Source organism: Perna viridis, chromosome 2 (genome assembly GCF_037379345.1).
Source record: "Perna viridis isolate PV_CMFRI_1.1 ecotype Kerala chromosome 2, ASM3737934v1, whole genome shotgun sequence".
Taxonomy (NCBI): Eukaryota; Metazoa; Mollusca; class Bivalvia; order Mytilida; family Mytilidae; genus Perna; species Perna viridis.
In genome coordinates, this window is record NC_142446.1 from 45,110,118 (window position 1) to 45,136,330 (window position 26,213).

Sequence of the window (26,213 nt, forward strand, 5' to 3'; positions counted from 1 at the left end):
AACGCGTGTCCTGCACTGCAATTGTATGCTGTTGGGTTTGTTTTTTTTTTTTATATAGAGTAGGAGACTTTCCACTTCTTTCAAACACGTCCTTGTCAATAATATTTCAAATGTACCGACCGATACGTATTTGAACAGATATTCAACTTAAACAGTTCGGATACCGAATTCCAACGTAATCCGTTATAGATATGAAGTAGAATTGTTGACCTAACTTAGTGTATCATCCAAAACAATGTCAATCGCTGACAAAGAAATAAATTCAGGTCAGTATAAGAATAAACATTAACAGCTGCAGAACCGAACTGACCAGTATGCAATGCAGGTGCAAAAATTATAGTTGTACTTGGTGATGAAAATCTCAGTTATCAATAAAAATAAATATTAAATGAAAGCAAAGCATTTAGAAAAACAGAGGCAAAACTGAAAATCTTCACCAAAAAATTCCATCGCCCAACGTGGGGCTCGAACCCACGACCCTGAGATTAAGAGTCTCATGCTCTACCGACTGAGCTAGCCGGGCTGACATAAAATGCGTAACTTAATTCTGAACACATTCGTGTGAGTTACCGGTCGCGTGAATTAAGTTTAGCTATATCTGTCAGAAGCGTTGATTTGAAGATTGAAATTTTGCGAAAAGGGAAACATATTAATTCAAATTTCTCGAATTGAAAATAAACAAGATGCTTAATATAGTGCTTAATTATTTTCAGACATTGTGTTTTCAAATAGATTTCTACAGTGCGGTAAAACAAAACAAAAAAATAATAATAAAACAATGACGCGCGTTCCCAATTGATGAATTAAACCATTACGACTATCAAATGCTTCTTTTAAATCTCGATTCTAAATGTTTATCAACTATCCATTAAAATATTTGTAACTAAATTGCACCTTTCCTGGGGTGCTTTAAAGCCTATGTTGCGCAGTTGTAATGTTGTGACCGCGTGGCCTAATGGATAAGGCGTCTGACTTCGAATCAGAAGATTGCGAGTTCGAGTCTCGTCGTGGTCGGATACTTTTTGTTGTATGAAGATTTCATGGTTTAAGTAATATTAGAGAAATCGCGGGTCGTGTGTACGGCGAGTAACTTGAATTAACGCTCCAGTGGTAACCCTGCGCTATTCCGTTAATTGTACACTTGGCAGTTACTGAACTCGTTTTACTTTTAAAAGCTGACGGACAATCGTACGCGTGTCCTGCACTGCAATCATATTTTTTTTTTGGATACAGAGTAGGAGGCTTTCCACTTTCAAAACGTCCTTGTCTATAATATTTAAGTTTGCCGACCGATACTTTTTTGATGTCTCAACAGTGATCGAAATTTTCAACTTAAACAGTTTGGAGACCGTATTCCTACGTATTTCTCATTAGAAATGAAGTCGAATTCTTGACTTATTATAGAAAGTGCAACATGTGAAACATAACAATCACATATCATGTATAAATGACAAAGAAATATTTTAGGTCGGTATAAGAATACCCATTAACAGCTTCAGAATTGAACTGACCAGGATGCAAAGCAGGTGCAAAAAATATACGGGTGTACATGTTGATGAATCCCTCAGTAATCAATAAAAATAAATAAATGAAAGCAAAGCAGTATGAAAAGCAGAGGGAAAACTTGAAATCTTCACCTAAAAATCAATCGCCCAACGTGGGGCTCGAACCCACGACCCTGAGATTAAGAGTCTCATGCTCTACCGACTGAGCTAGCCGGGCTGACATAAAGTGCGTAACTTTATTCTGAACACATTCGTGTGAGTTATCGATTGAATATCGGTCGCATGAATTATGTTTAGCTATTTGTCAAAAGCGTTGATTTGAAGATTGAAATTTTACGAAAAGGGAAACAAATAAATTTCTCGAATTGAAAATAGACAAGATGCTTCATATAGTGCATAATTATTTCAGATATTTTTTTCAAATACACGCGTTAAAACGAAAAAACAAATATCGCTAAAACAATGACGCGCATTACCTGCTGACGATTTAAACAGTTACGACTATCAAATGCTTCTTCAAAATCTCGATTCTAAATGTTTATCAACTATCCATTCAGATAAAACTGATCACAATTTTGTAACTAAATTGCGCCTTTTCTGCGGTGCTTTAAAGCCTATGTTGTGCCATTGTTACTCTGTGACCGCGTGGCCTAATGGATAAGGCGTCTGACTTCGGATCAGAAGATTGCGAGTTCGAGTCTCGTCGTGGTCGGATACTTTTTCTTGTGTAAAGATTTCATGGTATAAGTAATATTAGAGAAATCGCGGATCGTGTGTATGGCCATTAACTTGAATTACCGTCCGGTGGTAACTCTTGCCAATTCCGTTAACTGTCCAGGCAGATACCGAACACAAGTTTTATTTTTAAAACTGACAGACAATCGAACGCGTGTCCTGCACTGCAATTATATGCTGTTGGGTTTGTTTTTTTTTTATATAGAGTAGGAGACTTTCCACTTCTTTCAAACACGTCCTTGTCAATAATATTTCAAATGTACCGACCGATACGTATTTGAACAGATATTCAACTTAAACAGTTCGGATACCGAATTCCAACGTAATCCGTTATAGATATGAAGTAGAATTGTTGACCTAACTTAGTGTATCATCCAAAACAATGTCAATCGCTGACAAAGAAATAAATTCAGGTCAGTATAAGAATAAACATTAACAGCTGCAGAACCGAACTGACCAGTATGCAATGCAGGTGCAAAAATTATAGTTGTACTTGGTGATGAAAATCTCAGTTATCAATAAAAATAAATATTAAATGAAAGCAAAGCATTTAGAAAAACAGAGGCAAAACTGAAAATCTTCACCAAAAAATTCCATCGCCCAACGTGGGGCTCGAACCCACGACCCTGAGATTAAGAGTCTCATGCTCTACCGACTGAGCTAGCCGGGCTGACATAAAATGCGTAACTTAATTCTGAACACATTCGTGTGAGTTACCGGTCGCGTGAATTAAGTTTAGCTATATCTGTCAGAAGCGTTGATTTGAAGATTGAAATTTTGCGAAAAGGGAAACATATTAATTCAAATTTCTCGAATTGAAAATAAACAAGATGCTTAATATAGTGCTTAATTATTTTCAGACATTGTGTTTTCAAATAGATTTCTACAGTGCGGTAAAACAAAACAAAAAAATAATAATAAAACAATGACGCGCGTTCCCAATTGATGAATTAAACCATTACGACTATCAAATGCTTCTTTTAAATCTCGATTCTAAATGTTTATCAACTATCCATTAAAATATTTGTAACTAAATTGCACCTGTCCTGGGGTGCTTTAAAGCCTATGTTGCGCAGTTGTAATGTTGTGACCGCGTGGCCTAATGGATAAGGCGTCTGACTTCGGATCAGAAGATTGCGAGTTCGAGTCTCGTCGTGGTCGGATACTTTTTGTTGTATGAAGATTTCATGGTTTAAGTAATATTAGAGAAATCGCGGGTCGTGTGTACGGCGAGTAACTTGAATTAACGCTCCAGTGGTAACCCTGCGCTATTCCGTTAATTGTACACTTGGCAGTTACTGAACTCGTTTTACTTTTAAAAGCTGACGGACAATCGTACGCGTGTCCTGCACTGCAATCATATTTTTTTTTTGGATACAGAGTAGGAGGCTTTCCACTTTCAAAACGTCCTTGTCTATAATATTTAAGTTTGCCGACCGATACTTTTTTGATGTCTCAACAGTGATCGAAATTTTCAACTTAAACAGTTTGGAGACCGTATTCCTACGTATTTCTCATTAGAAATGAAGTCGAATTCTTGACTTATTATAGAAAGTGCAACATGTGAAACATAACAATCACATATCATGTATAAATGACAAAGAAATATTTTAGGTCGGTATAAGAATACCCATTAACAGCTTCAGAATTGAACTGACCAGGATGCAAAGCAGGTGCAAAAAATATACGGGTGTACATGTTGATGAATCCCTCAGTAATCAATAAAAATAAATAAATGAAAGCAAAGCAGTATGAAAAGCAGAGGGAAAACTTGAAATCTTCACCAAAAAATCAATCGCCCAACGTGGGGCTCGAACCCACGACCCTGAGATTAAGAGTCTCATGCTCTTTTTTCTTGATAAAAGTTTATTCACAGAAATATATTTACATGTAAAAGAATTATTGGGCTAATCTCCCACTAATTCACATATCACAGATAACAATTAATAATATCATGTATGTTAAGTCAGTCTTCCATATTATATAATGGCTTACATACTAAAAGTCAATCACAACATTTTCGTCACAGATACGTAAAACAGGATTTCTTTTCAAGTAGTATTTTTCAAACAATGAAAAGTTCTTCTTTTTATAATACATATAAGCATAATTTACATGTCGCTGAAGTACGGACTTAAAATAATTTTGAATATCTAGTACTTTCTCATCTTTCACAGCTACATTTCTCCTTTTCACAACACAAAATTTTCTAAATGCTAAGACAGTATTAACAAAATAATAGTTACTGTTTTTATCTTTCTCAGTTAATCCAAAATAACATAGAAAATTAAAATCAAGCATATTGACATATCTTGTAGAGCTATTGCACAAAATATTATGTAGGAAATCCTTCAAAAAGTTGTTGAATTTAGTTAAACATCTACATGAAATTATAAGATGTTCCAAATCTTCATGTACATCATAACATACTGGACATAAAGAATCAATAGTAATATGACATCTGAATAATCTCTCCTTCGTAAATAAAACTCTATGGGGTCTCATGCTCTACCGACTGAGCTAGCCGGGCTGACATAAAGTGCGTAACTTTATTCTGAACACATTCGTGTGAGTTATCGATTGAATATCGGTCGCATGAATTATGTTTAGCTATTTGTCAAAAGCGTTGATTTGAAGATTGAAATTTTACGAAAAGGGAAACAAATAAATTTCTCGAATTGAAAATAGACAAGATGCTTCATATAGTGCATAATTATTTCAGATATTTTTTTCAAATACACGCGTTAAAACGAAAAAACAAATATCGCTAAAACAATGACGCGCATTACCTGCTGACGATTTAAACAGTTACGACTATCAAATGCTTCTTCAAAATCTCGATTCTAAATGTTTATCAACTATCCATTCAGATAAAACTGATCACAATTTTGTAACTAAATTGCGCCTTTTCTGCGGTGCTTTAAAGACTATGTTGTGCCATTGTTACTCTGTGACCGCGTGGCCTAATGGATAAGGCGTCTGACTTCGGATCAGAAGATTGCGAGTTCGAGTCTCGTCGTGGTCGGATACTTTTTCTTGTGTAAAGATTTCATGGTATAAGTAATATTAGAGAAATCGCGGATCGTGTGTATGGCCATTAACTTGAATTACCGTCCGGTGGTAACTCTTGCCAATTCCGTTAACTGTCCAGGCAGATACCGAACACAAGTTTTATTTTTAAAACTGACAGACAATCGAACGCGTGTCCTGCACTGCAATTATATGCTGTTGGGTTTGTTTTTTTTTTTATATAGAGTAGGAGACTTTCCACTTCTTTCAAACACGTCCTTGTCAATAATATTTCAAATGTACCGACCGATACGTATTTGAACAGATATTCAACTTAAACAGTTCGGATACCGAATTCCAACGTAATCCGTTATAGATATGAAGTAGAATTGTTGACCTAACTTAGTGTATCATCCAAAACAATGTCAATCGCTGACAAAGAAATAAATTCAGGTCAGTATAAGAATAAACATTAACAGCTGCAGAACCGAACTGACCAGTATGCAATGCAGGTGCAAAAATTATAGTTGTACTTGGTGATGAAAATCTCAGTTATCAATAAAAATAAATATTAAATGAAAGCAAAGCATTTAGAAAAACAGAGGCAAAACTGAAAATCTTCACCAAAAAATTCCATCGCCCAACGTGGGGCTCGAACCCACGACCCTGAGATTAAGAGTCTCATGCTCTACCGACTGAGCTAGCCGGGCTGACATAAAATGCGTAACTTAATTCTGAACACATTCGTGTGAGTTACCGGTCGCGTGAATTAAGTTTAGCTATATCTGTCAGAAGCGTTGATTTGAAGATTGAAATTTTGCGAAAAGGGAAACATATTAATTCAAATTTCTCGAATTGAAAATAAACAAGATGCTTAATATAGTGCTTAATTATTTTCAGACATTGTGTTTTCAAATAGATTTCTACAGTGCGGTAAAACAAAACAAAAAAATAATAATAAAACAATGACGCGCGTTCCCAATTGATGAATTAAACCATTACGACTATCAAATGCTTCTTTTAAATCTCGATTCTAAATGTTTATCAACTATCCATTAAAATATTTGTAACTAAATTGCACCTTTCCTGGGGTGCTTTAAAGCCTATGTTGCGCAGTTGTAATGTTGTGACCGCGTGGCCTAATGGATAAGGCGTCTGACTTCGAATCAGAAGATTGCGAGTTCGAGTCTCGTCGTGGTCGGATACTTTTTGTTGTATGAAGATTTCATGGTTTAAGTAATATTAGAGAAATCGCGGGTCGTGTGTACGGCGAGTAACTTGAATTAACGCTCCAGTGGTAACCCTGCGCTATTCCGTTAATTGTACACTTGGCAGTTACTGAACTCGTTTTACTTTTAAAAGCTGACGGACAATCGTACGCGTGTCCTGCACTGCAATCATATTTTTTTTTTGGATACAGAGTAGGAGGCTTTCCACTTTCAAAACGTCCTTGTCTATAATATTTAAGTTTGCCGACCGATACTTTTTTGATGTCTCAACAGTGATCGAAATTTTCAACTTAAACAGTTTGGAGACCGTATTCCTACGTATTTCTCATTAGAAATGAAGTCGAATTCTTGACTTATTATAGAAAGTGCAACATGTGAAACATAACAATCACATATCATGTATAAATGACAAAGAAATATTTTAGGTCGGTATAAGAATACCCATTAACAGCTTCAGAATTGAACTGACCAGGATGCAAAGCAGGTGCAAAAAATATACGGGTGTACATGTTGATGAATCCCTCAGTAATCAATAAAAATAAATAAATGAAAGCAAAGCAGTATGAAAAGCAGAGGGAAAACTTGAAATCTTCACCAAAAAATCAATCGCCCAACGTGGGGCTCGAACCCACGACCCTGAGATTAAGAGTCTCATGCTCTACCGACTGAGCTAGCCGGGCTGACATAAAGTGCGTAACTTTATTCTGAACACATTCGTGTGAGTTATCGATTGAATATCGGTCGCATGAATTATGTTTAGCTATTTGTCAAAAGCGTTGATTTGAAGATTGAAATTTTACGAAAAGGGAAACAAATAAATTTCTCGAATTGAAAATAGACAAGATGCTTCATATAGTGCATAATTATTTCAGATATTTTTTTCAAATACACGCGTTAAAACGAAAAAACAAATATCGCTAAAACAATGACGCGCATTACCTGCTGACGATTTAAACAGTTACGACTATCAAATGCTTCTTCAAAATCTCGATTCTAAATGTTTATCAACTATCCATTCAGATAAAACTGATCACAATTTTGTAACTAAATTGCGCCTTTTCTGCGGTGCTTTAAAGCCTATGTTGTGCCATTGTTACTCTGTGACCGCGTGGCCTAATGGATAAGGCGTCTGACTTCGGATCAGAAGATTGCGAGTTCGAGTCTCGTCGTGGTCGGATACTTTTTCTTGTGTAAAGATTTCATGGTATAAGTAATATTAGAGAAATCGCGGATCGTGTGTATGGCCATTAACTTGAATTACCGTCCGGTGGTAACTCTTGCCAATTCCGTTAACTGTCCAGGCAGATACCGAACACAAGTTTTATTTTTAAAACTGACAGACAATCGAACGCGTGTCCTGCACTGCAATTATATGCTGTTGGGTTTGTTTTTTTTTTTATATAGAGTAGGAGACTTTCCACTTCTTTCAAACACGTCCTTGTCAATAATATTTCAAATGTACCGACCGATACGTATTTGAACAGATATTCAACTTAAACAGTTCGGATACCGAATTCCAACGTAATCCGTTATAGATATGAAGTAGAATTGTTGACCTAACTTAGTGTATCATCCAAAACAATGTCAATCGCTGACAAAGAAATAAATTCAGGTCAGTATAAGAATAAACATTAACAGCTGCAGAACCGAACTGACCAGTATGCAATGCAGGTGCAAAAATTATAGTTGTACTTGGTGATGAAAATCTCAGTTATCAATAAAAATAAATATTAAATGAAAGCAAAGCATTTAGAAAAACAGAGGCAAAACTGAAAATCTTCACCAAAAAATTCCATCGCCCAACGTGGGGCTCGAACCCACGACCCTGAGATTAAGAGTCTCATGCTCTACCGACTGAGCTAGCCGGGCTGACATAAAATGCGTAACTTAATTCTGAACACATTCGTGTGAGTTACCGGTCGCGTGAATTAAGTTTAGCTATATCTGTCAGAAGCGTTGATTTGAAGATTGAAATTTTGCGAAAAGGGAAACATATTAATTCAAATTTCTCGAATTGAAAATAAACAAGATGCTTAATATAGTGCTTAATTATTTTCAGACATTGTGTTTTCAAATAGATTTCTACAGTGCGGTAAAACAAAACAAAAAAATAATAATAAAACAATGACGCGCGTTCCCAATTGATGAATTAAACCATTACGACTATCAAATGCTTCTTTTAAATCTCGATTCTAAATGTTTATCAACTATCCATTAAAATATTTGTAACTAAATTGCACCTTTCCTGGGGTGCTTTAAAGCCTATGTTGCGCAGTTGTAATGTTGTGACCGCGTGGCCTAATGGATAAGGCGTCTGACTTCGAATCAGAAGATTGCGAGTTCGAGTCTCGTCGTGGTCGGATACTTTTTGTTGTATGAAGATTTCATGGTTTAAGTAATATTAGAGAAATCGCGGGTCGTGTGTACGGCGAGTAACTTGAATTAACGCTCCAGTGGTAACCCTGCGCTATTCCGTTAATTGTACACTTGGCAGTTACTGAACTCGTTTTACTTTTAAAAGCTGACGGACAATCGTACGCGTGTCCTGCACTGCAATCATATTTTTTTTTTGGATACAGAGTAGGAGGCTTTCCACTTTCAAAACGTCCTTGTCTATAATATTTAAGTTTGCCGACCGATACTTTTTTGATGTCTCAACAGTGATCGAAATTTTCAACTTAAACAGTTTGGAGACCGTATTCCTACGTATTTCTCATTAGAAATGAAGTCGAATTCTTGACTTATTATAGAAAGTGCAACATGTGAAACATAACAATCACATATCATGTATAAATGACAAAGAAACATTTTAGGTCGGTATAAGAATACCCATTAACAGCTTCAGAATTGAACTGACCAGGATGCAAAGCAGGTGCAAAAAATATACGGGTGTACATGTTGATGAATCCCTCAGTAATCAATAAAAATAAATAAATGAAAGCAAAGCAGTATGAAAAGCAGAGGGAAAACTTGAAATCTTCACCAAAAAATCAATCGCCCAACGTGGGGCTCGAACCCACGACCCTGAGATTAAGAGTCTCATGCTTTTTTTTTTATCTTGATAAAATTTTATTCACAGTAAAACATCATATAAAAGAATTATTGGGCTAATCTCCCAATAATTCACATATCACAGATCACAAATTGTCCTTAAATTACATTGACAGTATATATATGAATAAGTATATTTAAAAGTCTATCACAACATTATCATCAGAGATGCGCAGAACAGGATTGTCATTCAAGTAATATTTTTGAAACAAAGAAAAGTTCTTTTTCTGTATATAATACATGTAAGCATAATTAACATGCTTTTGAAGAACAGATTTAAAATAAGAAATAATGTGCAAAACTTTCTCATCTTTCATGACTAAATTTCTTCTTTTTACAACACAAAACCTTCTAACAGATAAAGCAGTATTAACAAAATAAAAGTTTACTTTTTTATCTTTCTTGAGTAGACCGAAATAACATAGAAAATTAAAGTCTAACATATTGATAAAGCTAGCTGAACTATTACACAATATATTATGTAAAAAGTCTTTAAAAAAGTCATTGAATCGAGTCAAACATCTACACGAAATTATAAGATGTTCTAAGTCCTCATGCATATCATCACAAACTGGACACAATGAATCATCAGTAATGCGACATCTCAATAACCTCTCCTTAGTAAATAAAACTCTATGAAATATTTTAAATGATAACTCAATCCAATCACTTGGTAAAAATGGAAAGTTCAAAATTGTTTGGACTTTTTGAGTATCAAAATCAGAACACATCTCACACCAATATTTGACAGCATTTGGTTCTTTTGATAATGATTTCAACAACATAGAATAAAAAAACTTTGTTGTACTAGGAAAAGAGTACTTTCTATTATTAACATTACATTCTATATTCAAACTGAGATTTCTACGAACATTTTCATTATTTTCTACTAAAATTTTACATTCATCAGGAATACATTGTTTTATACATTGTACTACCTTAATAATCTTAGCAGCAGATACCTGTGGAAACTTTTCAGAAACAATATCTTGAACAAACTCATCTCTCATGAATCCCTTTTTACATTCAAATGCTAAATCTTTCACTTTAATAATGCCTGCATCTATAAAAGTCTTGATATACAGCATATTACCATTATTAGTAATCAAAGGATTATTGAACAGAGGCAGGTCAAATACATTATTCAAATTGATATCAATTTCAATATAATCACGTATCTTTCCCCAAGCAAACAGCATACATTTATAAAAATCAGGTAAACTCCCCAACTGTCTCTGCTTAAATTCACAGAACAAAATCTCAATACCAAGTTTCATATCTTGTACTTTGGAAAAGAAATAAGTACAAAGATGCTTCCAAACAGCACAATACTCTACATCTAACAAACGACTTAAAAATTTAAGTCTAAACGCATACATCTTATGTAAAATTTCTGGAAAGTTCAAACCTCCATCTAGTATTCTATTAATAACAACATCATAAGCAACCAAAGATGGTTTATCATTCCACAAAAACCCGATGCACAATTTCTTTATATCTAAATAGTATTTTTCTGGTATATTAACTACCATCAGAGTATACCAAAGTTTGCTCATTAAAAGAGTATTTATCACAGTTACTCTACCATGTATTGACAATTGTCTCATTTTCCAAAGATTCAGTATTTTTGAAATAGACTGCACTTTGCATTCCCAATTCAGACTATCACATAACTTTTTATCCTTGCCAATCCATATGCCTAAAAGCTGTAAAACCCCATCACACTCTTTAATTTTCCAAGCATCTAAATCATTTTTTGATATTTTCCCAGTACCCAATGCCAAAATTTCAGATTTATCTTTATTTAATTTTGCCCCAGATGCTTGTTCATACAATTGTAAAACATTAAATGATTCAGTTACTGAATTTTTGTCAGACAATATCAATGTAGTGTCATCAGCATGTGAAAATATTTTTTCTTCAATATTCACAACAGGAATGTTAATACCTTGAATCCTATCATTCCTTTTGATCATTATACTTAAAGGTTCAGCAACTAAAACATACAATAAAGCAGATATTGGGCAACCTTGTTTAACAGAGTTTGCCAATGGAAAATATTTGGATAGGAAACCATTGCACTTGACAGTACTAAAAATATCTGTATAAAAAATTTTTATCCAAGATATAAATCTCTCCCCAAAACCAAATTTTTGTAAAACCGAAAAAAGATATTCATGCCCAACCCTGTCAAAAGCCTTTTCCTGATCTAACTTTAACAAATAACATTCTAGATTATCCATTTCAACCAAGTCAATTATGTCTCTTACAGTAACAGTAGTATCAGAGATGTCTTTACCTATTATACAACAACTCTGAGTTGGTGAAATAATCTTTGGAAGTACAAATTTAAACCTATTTGCCATGACTCTTGCTAATGGAGTCTCATGCTCTACCGACTGAGCTAGCCGGGCTGACATAAAGTGCGTAACTTTATTCTGAACACATTCGTGTGAGTTATCGATTGAATATCGGTCGCATGAATTATGTTTAGCTATTTGTCAAAAGCGTTGATTTGAAGATTGAAATTTTACGAAAAGGGAAACAAATAAATTTCTCGAATTGAAAATAGACAAGATGCTTCATATAGTGCATAATTATTTCAGATATTTTTTTCAAATACACGCGTTAAAACGAAAAAACAAATATCGCTAAAACAATGACGCGCATTACCTGCTGACGATTTAAACAGTTACGACTATCAAATGCTTCTTCAAAATCTCGATTCTAAATGTTTATCAACTATCCATTCAGATAAAACTGATCACAATTTTGTAACTAAATTGCGCCTTTTCTGCGGTGCTTTAAAGCCTATGTTGTGCCATTGTTACTCTGTGACCGCGTGGCCTAATGGATAAGGCGTCTGACTTCGGATCAGAAGATTGCGAGTTCGAGTCTCGTCGTGGTCGGATACTTTTTCTTGTGTAAAGATTTCATGGCATAAGTAATATTAGAGAAATCGCGGATCGTGTGTATGGCCATTAACTTGAATTACCGTCCGGTGGTAACTCTTGCCAATTCCGTTAACTGTCCAGGCAGATACCGAACACAAGTTTTATTTTTAAAACTGACAGACAATCGAACGCGTGTCCTGCACTGCAATTATATGCTGTTGGGTTTGGTTTTTTTTATAGAGTAGGAGACTTTCCACTTCTTTCAAACACGTCCTTGTCAATAATATTTCAAATGTACCGACCGATACGTATTTGAACAGATATTCAACTTAAACAGTTCGGATACCGAATTCCAACGTAATCCGTTATAGATATGAAGTAGAATTGTTGACCTAACTTAGTGTATCATCCAAAACAATGTCAATCGCTGACAAAGAAATAAATTCAGGTCAGTATAAGAATAAACATTAACAGCTGCAGAACCGAACTGACCAGTATGCAATGCAGGTGCAAAAATTATAGTTGTACTTGGTGATGAAAATCTCAGTTATCAATAAAAATAAATATTAAATGAAAGCAAAGCATTTAGAAAAACAGAGGCAAAACTGAAAATCTTCACCAAAAAATTCCATCGCCCAACGTGGGGCTCGAACCCACGACCCTGAGATTAAGAGTCTCATGCTCTTTTTTTTTTTTCATTGTAAAAATAATTTTATTCATTAATATTTACAAGGTTGTGTTGGACCGGACAATACCCGGTTTTACAAATTCAACGAATATATATATATATATATGTCTTTTAGATATACTTAATTTTGAATTTAGCCAAAGTTAGCCAATACATGTTAGAAGAAAGGAAGAAATAAAAATAGATAACAATGCTTTCTGCATACAAACACAGTTGTACATGTATCAAGTTGTATTTATATAAACAATATCTACAAGTAATCACAATAATTAGGCAAGAACATTTTCCTTTCATCAATGTTAAAAATCAAAAATGAAACACAAGTGAATCCATTTCTAGTCTTAAGAGTGGATTTCTATTAAGATAATATTTATAAAACTGGTTCATTTTGTTTTTCACTCTATATAAAGCAAAAGCATATTCAATGTATCTCTGAATTGTATATTTGAAAAAACGGACTGTTTCGATATTTTTGTTTTCAAACACTTTCAAATTACGTGATTTATAAATGACAAGTCTAGCTACACAAATCATGTAGTTCAAAAAGTATGTATTTATAAGCTTTGAAGTATTCAAATAACCTAGTAGGATAAGTTGTTCGTAGTCTATAGAGTTCACAATATCTGCAGAACAATTCCTAAACATGTCAAATAATAAATCCTTTAAATAGTTGTGAAGTGGTTTCTGAAATGAACAAGTGACCCACAGATGAGACAAGTCTTCTGTTGATTGATTACAGCACTTACATATCTCATTATCTACAGTACCTATTTTATTTAATTTTTCAAGGGTAAATATAGAGCGATGTATCATGCGATAGTACAAACATCGGCAATCAGGCGTTAACGTTTCTTGATTGACAAGCGAGTATAAGCGTTTAAATTCTAGTTCAGGATAAAACTCCGCCCACTTCTTCTCGGCCGTAGGCTGTTCCCACGATAAAGATAAAATGACTGAATAGAAATTCTTAGTTGTACATGTATTGAAGAAAATTTCTTTGTCATTTTCGTCGATAATTTTGAGTATCGGGGTTTTGTCACCTTGGGGATTATTTACAGTTTTTACGTGTTTGTGCCATTCTAAAGGAATAGAAACGAGAATCTTTTGTAAGGATAACGCTATGTGTTCGGCATTCTCATCTGGATTATGCGATTGGATTATTTCGATTATTGCATTCGGATTTAGAAAACCTGGTACCACTTCATAGGATATGTGCTTTACTAGAAACAAGCCTGCATCTATGAAATTTTGAAAGAGGAGCATTTTATTGTTATACTTAATCTCTGGATTACAAAAAATTGGGATATTATAAATCTGGTCTGGTTCCATTTTGAAGCTGATTTTATGTTTGATTCTGTAGAATGATTCCATCATTTCTTGATAAAATACCGGAAGTTGCTTAAGCTGGCTGTTATTTAAAACCAAATACACAATATTTTCGGCAACATCAAGATTATTGATATTTGTTATGAAATAGCTAAATGCACTTTTCCAAAGAGCAGTGCAATTAGGGTCTAAATATTTATTAAGAAATTTTAATCTAAATGCTTGCATTTTTAAGTAAATATCTGGTATGTTTAAGCCACCATTAGCCTTTGCACCTATAATTGACTGGTATTTAATTAAAGGTGGTTTCCCTTTCCATAAAAAATTTAAAACTGCTGACCGGAGTTCAACTTTAATAATTTCAGGTAGGGGACAAACTGTTAGCGTATAATATAAACGCGACATGATCAAAGTAGAGACGACAGTTGCGCGACCATGGAGGGTTAGCTGACGCTTGTTCCAAAGGGAGAGAATGGACTTAATTGTTTGAATTTTGTCTCTCCAATTAAGATATTCACAAGAAACTTTATCTTTACCAACGTAAATACCTAAAACTTTTGTAACATTTTCACTTCGTTTAAGTTTTAGATTATACAATTCTTGATCCGATAATTTACCGGCTCCGAGACACATAATTTCTGATTTATCTTTATTAATTTTAGCACCTGAAGCCTGACAGTATAAGTCAAGGACCTCAAACACTTCACCTATAGACTCTTTGTCGGAAGTAAATATATTAGTATCATCGGCATGTTGAAAAACTTTACCCTCTTTCTCTGAATTGTGAATTTTAACACCTATAATATTTTTGTTTTTAAATATAGCCTGTCCGAGAGGTTCAGCGGCCAAGACGTACAGGAGAGCAGAAACGGGACAACCCTGCTTAATTGAGTTTCTAATTTTTACGTATTTAGTTTGGAATCCGTTGCATTTAATACTGCCGCTTACGTCATTATAAAAAATTTTTATCCAACGAATAAAATTTGGCCCGAATCCGAATTTTTCCAAAGCAAGATAGAGATATTCGTGATCGACTCGATCGAATGCTTTTTCTTGATCAACCTTAATCAAATACGCTTCTAAGTTGTCCTTCTCAATGACTTCTATAATGTCTCGTATGCTGGATGTTGTATCCGCGATATCGCGACCGGTTACACAACATGTCTGTGTTTCGGAGATGATACTAGGCAGAACGATTTTTAGGCGATTCGACATAACTCTTGCCAGAATTTTGTAATCGACGCAAAGTAATGAAATTGGACGAAAGTTTTTAAGATTATTTTTATCTCCTTTATTTTTGTAAACAAGATTTATCACACCATGGCGCATAGATCTAGAAAGGATTTGTTCATTTTCTATAACTTTGAAAATCTTCATAAAAATTTCACCAAATAAATCGAAAAATTTGCAAAAGAACTCAACTGTTAAACCGCAGGGACCAGGTGACTTATTTTTAGCCATCCCGAATAAGGCCGAACGAATCTCGTCTAGAGTTACCTCAGATTCCAATATTTGCATGTTTTCTTCTGTAATTTTTTCGGAAATATAGTCAAGTATCTCCGCTGCCTTATCCTTATTAATTTCAGTACAAGAGTACAAGTTTTTATAAAATCTGTGGATTTCGTTCAAAATGTCGTCGGTATTTGTGAGTAAGTTACCGTCGGGAGTTTTGAGTTCTTTTATACAGTTATTGTTTTGCCTAAACTTTTCTAATTCAAGAAAATACTTAGAGTTTCGATCGCTTTCGATCGCCCAATGGGCTTTGGACCTGAGAATGGCACCTCTACATATATCATGTTCATACTCTTTAAGTTTCATTTTGGTTTCTTCAAACTTAGTAACATTAAAATTTATATTACTTGCCGCTTGGAGGGACATTTTTTCATATTCACGCTGTAGTTTAAAATATTCTGACTTTTCTGCCTTTCTTTTATTCGTAGCAAAAAGCTTTGAAATTTGCTTAATTTTGAATTTTAAATTATCATACCACACCAGCGGTTCACTATTATATAAGTGACATTTCTTTTCATTTTCGATTAAAGTACGAATTTTTTCAGTGAACATAACGTCTTCTAATAACATGTTGTTGAAAATCCAAAGGCCGGGGCCACGCTCTACATCTACAAAGTCGACACGCATCACGACGGCGGAGTGGTCGCTAAACGTATTGTGTTTGTAATAAACATTTTTGACAAATTGTGACAAAACCCTAGAAATAAAAATGAAATCTATACGGCTTTGGCATAATTTATCACTAATAACTCTGCGCCACGAGTAACAACGGACTGAATGGTTTCTAGCTCTCCAAATATCATAAATATCACGGGTCTCGCATAATTGCACTAAACATTTAAAAGCATTATCTTCTATGTGAACTGACCTTTCTGGGCGGTCGAGTTTAGATAATGAGTTGTTAAAATCTCCGAGTAAAATGGTATTTTCTGACATGGGGATATTTTTTGATATTTTCTCAAAAAAGGCAACCTTTTCTTTCGCGACATTTGGAGCATAACAAGTTATTATATCCAATTCTCTATCGTCAACTTTTAACTTAATATGTAGATACCTGCCGTCAAAACTTTTTACATAAGAAACATTATCTTTTAATCTATTTGAAATTAAAAATCCAACACCTTGCCTATGGGTTTCAGTACATTCGGCATATATTTTGCCATTCCATAATTTACTTAAATTATTTTGAACGGACTCGTCCCAAAAAGTTTCTTGAATAGCAATAATATCAAACTTATTCTCTTCACAATATGTACTAAACAGTTCAAATTTATGCAAATCTCTAAGACCATTGACATTAATTGATACAATATTAACCATCGTAATAAGGAGGAAGGCTGCTAAAGGGTTTAGGACGATGAAGGTGGAGTCTTAACAGGAAAGTTTGTGTCTAGGATTTTGTTTCAACTTCTTAATGTCCTCAGCAGTAAGTGAAGGACCTGTTACCATCTTTCTTCTTCGAATATGACCTGACCCCATTTTACAAATTTTCTTAGGGTTTTCACAATCTTCATCAGACTTATCTTTCTCAAGTTCTAGGACAGACTCGGAGTCATTTTGGTCTTTATCATCAGACTTACATGCAAAATCTGTAGTAAAAAGAGGAATACCAGAATCCGAGGCTGTCCCTTGATGCCCGAGAAACCCAGACCCCCCAAATTTATTACAAGTATCAATATTACCAACACTGTCAGTGTCCATATTTGAAACTGGTTCTTTCATAATGTTCTTTAGATTCACACAATTGTCTGTTTCAATATCTGAAATGTCCTCAATGTCAAGTGTATCATCGTCGTCCTGCACATCACCGCTACCAGTGTCGACTGTATCATCATTAGCTGTCATCAATGTTGCCTCCTCTGTATTATCATCCGAGGTCGTATCTCCGCCGTTCGTCTGCCATAGCTCTGCCTCATCAATCTCGGCTTCTGGCCGTGAATGTTCCCCCCAAGGGGTACAGTTACACTTGTGGGGGTATTTGTTGCAGGTTTTACACGGTGGCGTGTTACACATCTTTGCTAGGTGACCAGTTCTATAACACTTAAAGCATCGGTTTTCTGGACAGTTGGCGTAGACGTGACCACTTTCATAACACTTCGTGCATACCTTTTTCTGGTTGTCATGTACAACTCGGATATATTCGAAAGAGTTTATGCCAGTTGAGAACTTCATTGAATATGGTAAGCTCTGTATTTCACCAGGGAATTTGACTACTGCGAAACGTGTACCATCCGCCACCGAGGTGCCAGGGTACATCCTGCGTTTCAGAGAAGTAACAAGTTCTAAGCCTGCATCTGTTAGCTTTTTAGTAATTTCTTCATCAGTTACATAATATGAAACATTCAAAAAACTTACCAGCTTCTCTTTTGAGAAAATGGCATTTGGTTTAAACGTATTGTTCTTGATTTTAAATCCAGTGTCACAGATAAGTTCCAAAGCATCGTAATCCAACAAAGTAATTTCATATCCGTTTCCACTTTTCGGTACACACGCAGCAACTGTTCCTTCTCCGACTGCTTCTTCAACACTTTTAATAACAGCACCGGCTAATACAGATTTGTTGTCTCCAACATCAACAAACACAGTAAGTTCTTTCAGGGTTTTTCGACCTCCCCTCCCACCCGACATGGTGGAGGGAGGAAACACAGTTCAGGTTGATAAAAAGCACAAATACTTATTTAATATCACAGTTAAGGTTAATAATCCAATAAAAGAATATCCACATGTGCGGATGACTCGTAAAAACGAGAAAAACTTTTCGATTTTTCACCCAGCTCAGAAAACGTGGCCGTCGTCTAAAACCGGAAACCGGAAGAGTCTCATGCTCTACCGACTGAGCTAGCCGGGCTGACATAAAATGCGTAACTTAATTCTGAACACATTCGTGTGAGTTACCGGTCGCGTGAATTAAGTTTAGCTATATCTGTCAGAAGCGTTGATTTGAAGATTGAAATTTTGCGAAAAGGGAAACATATTAATTCAAATTTCTCGAATTGAAAATAAACAAGATGCTTAACATAGTGCTTAATTATTTTCAGACATTGTGTTTTCAAATAGATTTCTACAGTGCGGTAAAACAAAACAAAAAAATAATAATAAAACAATGACGCGCGTTCCCAATTGATGAATTAAACCATTACGACTATCAAATGCTTCTTTTAAATCTCGATTCTAAATGTTTATCAACTATCCATTAAAATATTTGTAACTAAATTGCACCTATCCTGGGGTGCTTTAAAGCCTATGTTGCGCAGTTGTAATGTTGTGACCGCGTGGCCTAATGGATAAGGCGTCTGACTTCGAATCAGAAGATTGCGAGTTCGAGTCTCGTCGTGGTCGGATACTTTTTGTTGTATGAAGATTTCATGGTTTAAGTAATATTAGAGAAATCGCGGGTCGTGTGTACGGCGAGTAACTTGAATTAACGCTCCAGTGGTAACCCTGCGCTATTCCGTTAATTGTACACTTGGCAGTTACTGAACTCGTTTTACTTTTAAAAGCTGACGGACAATCGTACGCGTGTCCTGCACTGCAATCATATTTTTTTTTGGATACAGAGTAGGAGGCTTTCCACTTTCAAAACGTCCTTGTCTATAATATTTAAGTTTGCCGACCGATACTTTTTTGATGTCTCAACAGTGATCGAAATTTTCAACTTAAACAGTTTGGAGACCGTATTCCTACGTATTTCTCATTAGAAATGAAGTCGAATTCTTGACTTATTATAGAAAGTGCAACATGTGAAACATAACAATCACATATCATGTATAAATGACAAAGAAATATTTTAGGTCGGTATAAGAATACCCATTAACAGCTTCAGAATTGAACTGACCAGGATGCAAAGCAGGTGCAAAAAATATACGGGTGTACATGTTGATGAATCCCTCAGTAATCAATAAAAATAAATAAATGAAAGCAAAGCAGTATGAAAAGCAGAGGGAAAACTTGAAATCTTCACCAAAAAATCAATCGCCCAACGTGGGGCTCGAACCCACGACCCTGAGATTAAGAGTCTCATGCTCTACCGACTGAGCTAGCCGGGCTGACATAAAGTGCGTAACTTTATTCTGAACACATTCGTGTGAGTTATCGATTGAATATCGGTCGCATGAATTATGTTTAGCTATTTGTCAAAAGCGTTGATTTGAAGATTGAAATTTTACGAAAAGGGAAACAAATAAATTTCTCGAATTGAAAATAGACAAGATGCTTCATATAGTGCATAATTATTTCAGATATTTTTTTCAAATACACGCGTTAAAACGAAAAAACAAATATCGCTAAAACAATGACGCGCATTACCTGCTGACGATTTAAACAGTTACGACTATCAAATGCTTCTTCAAAATCTCGATTTTAAATGTTTATCAACTATCCATTCAGATAAAACTGATCACAATTTTGTAACTAAATTGCGCCTTTTCTGCGGTGCTTTAAAGCCTATGTTGTGCCATTGTTACTCCGTGACCGCGTGGCCTAATGGATAAGGCGTCTGACTTCGGATCAGAAGATTGCGAGTTCGAGTCTCGTCGTGGTCGGATACTTTTTCTTGTGTAAAGATTTCATGGCATAAGTAATATTAGAGAAATCGCGGATCGTGTGTATGGCCATTAACTTGAATTACCGTCCGGTGGTAACTCTTGCCAATTCCGTTAACTGTCCAGGCAGATACCGAACACAAGTTTTATTTTTAAAACTGACAGACAATCGAACGCGTGTCCTGCACTGCAATTATATGCTGTTGGGTTTGTTTTTTTTTTTTTTTATAGAGTAGGAGACTTTCCACTTCTTTCAAACACGTCCTTGTCAATAATATTTCAAATGTACCGACCGATACGTATTTGAACAGATATTCAACTTAAACAGTTCGGATACCGAATTCCAACGTAATCCGTTATAGATATGAAGTAGAATTGTTGACCTAACTTAGTGTAACTAGTGTAAATAAATGGAAGCAAAGCAGTATGGAAAGCAGACGGAAAACTTGAAATCTTCACCAAAAAATTCAATCCTTCCATATTATATGGTGGAGGTCATACTAAAAGTCATTCACAACATTTTCGTAACAAATACGTCAAACTGGATTTCTTTGATTTCTAAAACAATGAAAAGTTCTTATTTTTATAATACATATAAGCATAATTTATATGTTGCTGAAGGAAAACAGAGGGGAAACTGAAAATCTTCACCAAAAAAATCAATCGCCTAACGCGGGGCTCGAACCCAAGGCCCTGAGATTAAGAGTCTCAGGCCTTTGTAATATTGATAAAATTTTATTCGCATATATGCATGTATAAAAGAAATATTGGGCTAGTCTCCAAGTAATTCACTTATCTCAGTTTACATTTTCTTTAAATTTCATATGTAAAATCTATATGTCACATATTACAGTCTATATCTTAAAATCAATCAAAACATTCTCATTACCAATTCGTTAAACAGGATTTCCATTCAAGTAATATTTTTCAAACAAATAATTAACTGTTTCTGTTTATAATACGTATAAGCATAATTCACATGCCTCTTGAGTACAGATTAAAAAAGGGATAAAATGTTTAGAATCTTGTCATCTTTCATGGCTAGATTTCTACTTATAACAATACAAAATTTTCTAAATGCTAAAACTGTATTAACAAAATAATAGTTGGTTTTTATCCACCTTAGTTAATTAAAAGTAACACAGAAAATCAAAATCAAGCATTTTAACGTGCCTTGCAGAAGTATTGCACAAAATGTTATGTAGAAATCCCTTTAAAAAGCTATTTAATTGAGCCAAGCATCTACATGAAATAATAAGATTCTTCATGTCCTCATTCACATCATTGCAGACTGGAAACAAAGAACAAAGAATCAGGTAATTCGAAATCTGAAAAGTCTCTCTTTTGTAAATTTTACTCTGTGAAAAATAGAATCAGGTAATTCGAAATCTGAAAAGTCTCTCTTTTGTAAATTTTACTCTGTGAAAAATTTACAATTGATGAATCAATACAATCATTTAATAAAAATAGAAAATTCAAAATTTGTTGAACTTTTTGTACATTAAAATCAGTAAATACTTCACACCAGTAACTTGGCACTTTAGTAATAGTTTCCAAGAGTATACCATAAAACATTCTTGCCGTACAAATTAAGATTTCAAAACCAAGGTTCATGTTCTGAACTTTTGACAAGAAATAATTGCAAGTATGTTTCCAAACTGCGTTTTAATCGTCATCCTACAATCAACTTAAAAATTTAAGTCTAAAAGTATACATTTTGTGAAAAAAATCTGGAAAATTTAATCCACCATCTAGAATTCTATTTAAAACAACATCATATGCAACTAAAGATGGTTTACCATTCCACAAAAAAATCTACACACATCTTTTTGATATCTAAATGGTATCTCTCTATACTATATTAACCACCATCAGAATATACCATAGTTTACTCATCAACAATGTGTTAATTACACATACTCTACCATATATTGATTACTGTCTCATTTCCAAAAAAAATTAATAATTTTGAAATAGATTGCACTTTGCAATCCCAATTTAAATTATAACGAACATTTTAGTCTTTGCCAATCCATATACCTAATAACTGAAGAATCCTATCACACTCTTTATATTCCAAGCATCTAATTCATGTTTTGATATCTTTGCTGTACCCAATGCCAAAATTTGCCAAAATTTCAGATTTAACTTTATTCAATTCAGCCTCAGATGTTTGTTCATACAAATGTGAAACTCCAAAAGCTTCTTTTACTGAATTTTTTCAGACAAAATCAATGTTGTACCATCTGCATATGAAATTTTTTTCTTTCCAATAGAAGTGTTAGGAATTTGTATACCATGAATTATATTATTCTTCTTTATCATATTACTCAAAGGTTCAGCAACTGACATATACAACAAAGCAGATATTGGACACCCTTGTTTCACAGAGTTCCTCAGTGGAAAATATTTTGACTGAAAGCCATTACATTTGACAGTACTGGAAATGTCATTGTAAAAAGTTTTGATCCCAGATATAAAATGCATCCCAAATCCAAATTTACGCAAAACTGAAAAAAAGATATTCATGACCAACCTTGTCAAATGCTTTTTCCTGATCAAGTTTCAATAAGTAACGCTCTAAATCCTACATTTCTACTAAATCAATAATGTCTCTGATACTTACAGGAGTATCAAAAATAAACTTCATTGTGACACAACAGCTTTGTGTAGGAGATATAAATTTAGGAAGAACAAATTTAAACTTATTTGTCATTACTCTCGCTAATACCTTTTAATCAACATTCAATATAATAATAGGTCTAAAAATTTTCAAATCAGATTTGTCACTTCTGTTCTTATAAATCAAATTAATCATACCATGTCTCATTGATCTAGATAAAATTTTACCTCTTTCTATATCATTATAAATATATTTTAACGCAAGTTTTAACTCATTGAAAAAGAAAAGATGAAATTCTACAGTCAATCCATCTGGACCTTGTGTTTTTCCTTTTTTCATACCTTTTAAAGAATCTTTTTATTTCACTCATAAATATTTCATCATCACATTTCGAAACATTAATAACATCTACTTTAAAATCAACACAAGAGCACATTCCTTTATAAAAATTACATACAGCATCTAACATTTCAGCTGTTCCATCAACAACATCACCGCCATCTTCTACAAATCAAATTTCTATTATATTTATATTTTTCTAACCCTAGAAAATAAGTTGTATTTTTATCACTTTATAATGTATACTGATATTTATACATTAGAATACAACCATTACATCTATATTTTCCTAATGTTTTTAATTCATCGTTTAACTCTAGGTCTCTAACATGATTGATATCAATACCACAAGCAGATTTAACAGACATGTCTTGTATATAGCTTATTTGTGATCTAAAATATTCTTTATCAAACTTTTTTGTTTTTCTTGTCCATATTTATTTACTATATCTATTATTTACTATATTACTATATCTCAGATTGTCCCACCAAACAAGTGGATTGGAAAAGTAAAAATCTGTACCAATCTCATCATCAAACATTTTTTTAAAATTTATTCTTCATATTCTTTATCATTCAATAATGTCTGATTAAAAATTCAAACACCTGGTCCTCTTTCAACCTCAGAATCTATTTTCATACTTGCAATGCAACGACCACTAAAAGAAGTATCTCTATAAAATATTTTAATAAAAGATTTCATTCTACTTGTAAACATAAAATAATTTCTTTTGCTTTTGTTAAAAAAAATGTAAGTTTTCTTGAAAACATTTTTGCACCCTCATTTCTATTCCTCCAAACATCAAACAAACATTTATCATTCATAATATCAGTCAAGAGTCTTACAGATCTATCATTGTAAAAAAAAAAGTTTTACCACTTTATCTAAAGGAGACAAGTGTTAAAAAACCTGCTACAACTAAATTCTTAACACAATCGTTTGAATTATCGGTCGCATGAATTATGTTTTGCTAATTGACAAAAGCGATGATTTTGAAAATTGAAATTTTGCGAAAAGGGAAAATTCTTGAATTGAAAATAAACAAGATGCTTGATATAAGTGCTTAATTATTTCAGGCATTTTGTTTTCATATACATGCGTTAAAACAAAAAATCGCTAAAACAATGACGCGCATTACCTGCTGAGGAATTAAACCATAACGACTATCAAAACTGTAAACAAAAAATGAGTTCAATCGAAAACATTTATTGTAGCTGGACCTGCGTGAGAATATTCGTGCACCTCGAATATAGGACATAGTTAAATAACACTATGACAATAAATTTGAAAAAGATAGCACTTTCCGTATATCCATTACACGTTTCATTTCGTGCATTATAAATCTAAGACAACGCAGCTTCGATGATATAATTTGACTATCTTTGTGGATCTGAACCACAAGACTGCCACAAAATCTCTCGTAACGCAGTGTTAACAATCAAATGCTCTATGTTATAAAGCAATATGGGGTTTAAAAGGTGACTTCTATATTTTTTTTTATAATTGTGTTTCAATACCTTAGTTGAATATGATTTCAGTGCGAATAATTTTTCCTTTATAGTAGTTGACAAGTTTTCAATGCTACACATTTTTGTACTATAATTTAAAACACGTTAGTTAACATTTTTTTTTTATTTTAAATGAAAAGTTGGGACCCCACGGTACCCCTGTCCATCTTAATTTGAAGCGGTTAAAACAATTCTGCGGATGGGTTATTTAAGTTTACATTCTATGTAAATATCTTTTAAGAACGTCCAGTATTTATATTAGCATATATATATTTATTATGATCATATATTATAATATTATATATTTTGTGTGATGTACGAATTAAAAAGTTACTAGAATTGTTATATTTAAATCTAATTATATCCCCTCGACACCTGCATATTAGAATATGCCAACTTTTTACACGTTCAGGTGTTGTTCCGACGCAGTCGTATAGTTTCGCTTTTACCCTTTTACCTTAAAGACGCTCTTCCATGGAAACGCAAGTCACCTGATCGCAATTCTGTTTCCTAATTGGCTAAATACTGATAACTTAGTGGCGTTCGAAAAAAACTGTAGGTACGAGAACACAATTAATTCCCCTTGGTTTATAGTTCCAACTTTGGTAGTAGGTACCTTCCACATTTTTTCATATTTTTACTGGAAACTTATTTGCTGAAGTTTTGCCTCTAATTGGTAGAAAATAGGTTAAAATTACTTGGGATTTTTTTTCATTAGTCAATTCTGACTAAAAGTTGTGATTTGGTTCAGTGGAAGAAGGTTAAAATTTAGGACTTTTAACTCAGTTCATTTGTCATGTTTACCCCATCTCCGAATTATATGTATTAATTTCAGAAAATGATGGTAAAATTTTCTACAATTGATATATAAAATCCTGTTTGTACATATCTTTAGGCCAGAGAAGTTTTATTCAGTTTGCACCGGTGGAATTTTTTTAATCTGCTCAAATGTGTATATTGAAATGCACTTGAAAATTAATTGCGGTCTCGTGCCTGTATCGAAAATTGCGTGCCAGGTGTTATATTTCCGGAATGAAATGTAGAAAACTACAAGTGAAAGATAAAAGATAGTACTTGTTTTAAATAATTTAAAAATTAAATTAACAATTAACTGTTCAACAAACAGTGCAAAAGTAATTTAATTATATTTTAAACATGCATTATCAAGCAGACATTTTTATGAACAAGCAAAAAAAAATGTCAAAAATTCTTCACATATTGGTTCTACATGTGTACAATTTATTAGAAGCAA

General features: G+C 33.8%; 17 non-coding genes across 17 annotated transcripts; 10 read left to right on the forward strand and 7 right to left on the reverse strand.

Annotated features, from left to right (window-relative positions):
• Positions 1 to 450: 450 nt before the first annotated feature.
• Positions 451 to 523, reverse strand: Trnak-cuu (transfer RNA lysine (anticodon CUU)). Its single transcript has one exon. It is a non-coding gene; the product is annotated as a tRNA-Lys (tRNA).
• Positions 524 to 941: 418 nt separating this feature from the next.
• Trnar-ucg (transfer RNA arginine (anticodon UCG)) lies at positions 942 to 1,014 on the forward strand. The gene has a single exon. It is a non-coding gene; the product is annotated as a tRNA-Arg (tRNA).
• A 635-nt stretch (positions 1,015 to 1,649) lies between these two features.
• Trnak-cuu (transfer RNA lysine (anticodon CUU)) lies at positions 1,650 to 1,722 on the reverse strand. Its single transcript has one exon. It is a non-coding gene; the product is annotated as a tRNA-Lys (tRNA).
• A 422-nt stretch (positions 1,723 to 2,144) lies between these two features.
• Trnar-ucg (transfer RNA arginine (anticodon UCG)) lies at positions 2,145 to 2,217 on the forward strand. Its single transcript has one exon. It is a non-coding gene; the product is annotated as a tRNA-Arg (tRNA).
• Positions 2,218 to 2,837: 620 nt separating this feature from the next.
• Trnak-cuu (transfer RNA lysine (anticodon CUU)) lies at positions 2,838 to 2,910 on the reverse strand. Its single transcript has one exon. It is a non-coding gene; the product is annotated as a tRNA-Lys (tRNA).
• Positions 2,911 to 3,328: 418 nt separating this feature from the next.
• Positions 3,329 to 3,401, forward strand: Trnar-ucg (transfer RNA arginine (anticodon UCG)). Its single transcript has one exon. It is a non-coding gene; the product is annotated as a tRNA-Arg (tRNA).
• Positions 3,402 to 5,192: 1,791 nt separating this feature from the next.
• On the forward strand, positions 5,193 to 5,265 carry Trnar-ucg (transfer RNA arginine (anticodon UCG)). Its single transcript has one exon. It is a non-coding gene; the product is annotated as a tRNA-Arg (tRNA).
• Positions 5,266 to 5,886: 621 nt separating this feature from the next.
• Positions 5,887 to 5,959, reverse strand: Trnak-cuu (transfer RNA lysine (anticodon CUU)). Its single transcript has one exon. It is a non-coding gene; the product is annotated as a tRNA-Lys (tRNA).
• Positions 5,960 to 6,377: 418 nt separating this feature from the next.
• Positions 6,378 to 6,450, forward strand: Trnar-ucg (transfer RNA arginine (anticodon UCG)). The gene has a single exon. It is a non-coding gene; the product is annotated as a tRNA-Arg (tRNA).
• Positions 6,451 to 7,085: 635 nt separating this feature from the next.
• On the reverse strand, positions 7,086 to 7,158 carry Trnak-cuu (transfer RNA lysine (anticodon CUU)). Its single transcript has one exon. It is a non-coding gene; the product is annotated as a tRNA-Lys (tRNA).
• A 422-nt stretch (positions 7,159 to 7,580) lies between these two features.
• On the forward strand, positions 7,581 to 7,653 carry Trnar-ucg (transfer RNA arginine (anticodon UCG)). Its single transcript has one exon. It is a non-coding gene; the product is annotated as a tRNA-Arg (tRNA).
• A 621-nt stretch (positions 7,654 to 8,274) lies between these two features.
• Trnak-cuu (transfer RNA lysine (anticodon CUU)) lies at positions 8,275 to 8,347 on the reverse strand. Its single transcript has one exon. It is a non-coding gene; the product is annotated as a tRNA-Lys (tRNA).
• A 418-nt stretch (positions 8,348 to 8,765) lies between these two features.
• Positions 8,766 to 8,838, forward strand: Trnar-ucg (transfer RNA arginine (anticodon UCG)). The gene has a single exon. It is a non-coding gene; the product is annotated as a tRNA-Arg (tRNA).
• A 3,527-nt stretch (positions 8,839 to 12,365) lies between these two features.
• Positions 12,366 to 12,438, forward strand: Trnar-ucg (transfer RNA arginine (anticodon UCG)). The gene has a single exon. It is a non-coding gene; the product is annotated as a tRNA-Arg (tRNA).
• A 6,777-nt stretch (positions 12,439 to 19,215) lies between these two features.
• Positions 19,216 to 19,288, forward strand: Trnar-ucg (transfer RNA arginine (anticodon UCG)). Its single transcript has one exon. It is a non-coding gene; the product is annotated as a tRNA-Arg (tRNA).
• A 634-nt stretch (positions 19,289 to 19,922) lies between these two features.
• On the reverse strand, positions 19,923 to 19,995 carry Trnak-cuu (transfer RNA lysine (anticodon CUU)). Its single transcript has one exon. It is a non-coding gene; the product is annotated as a tRNA-Lys (tRNA).
• Positions 19,996 to 20,417: 422 nt separating this feature from the next.
• Positions 20,418 to 20,490, forward strand: Trnar-ucg (transfer RNA arginine (anticodon UCG)). The gene has a single exon. It is a non-coding gene; the product is annotated as a tRNA-Arg (tRNA).
• Positions 20,491 to 26,213: the final 5,723 nt, after the last annotated feature.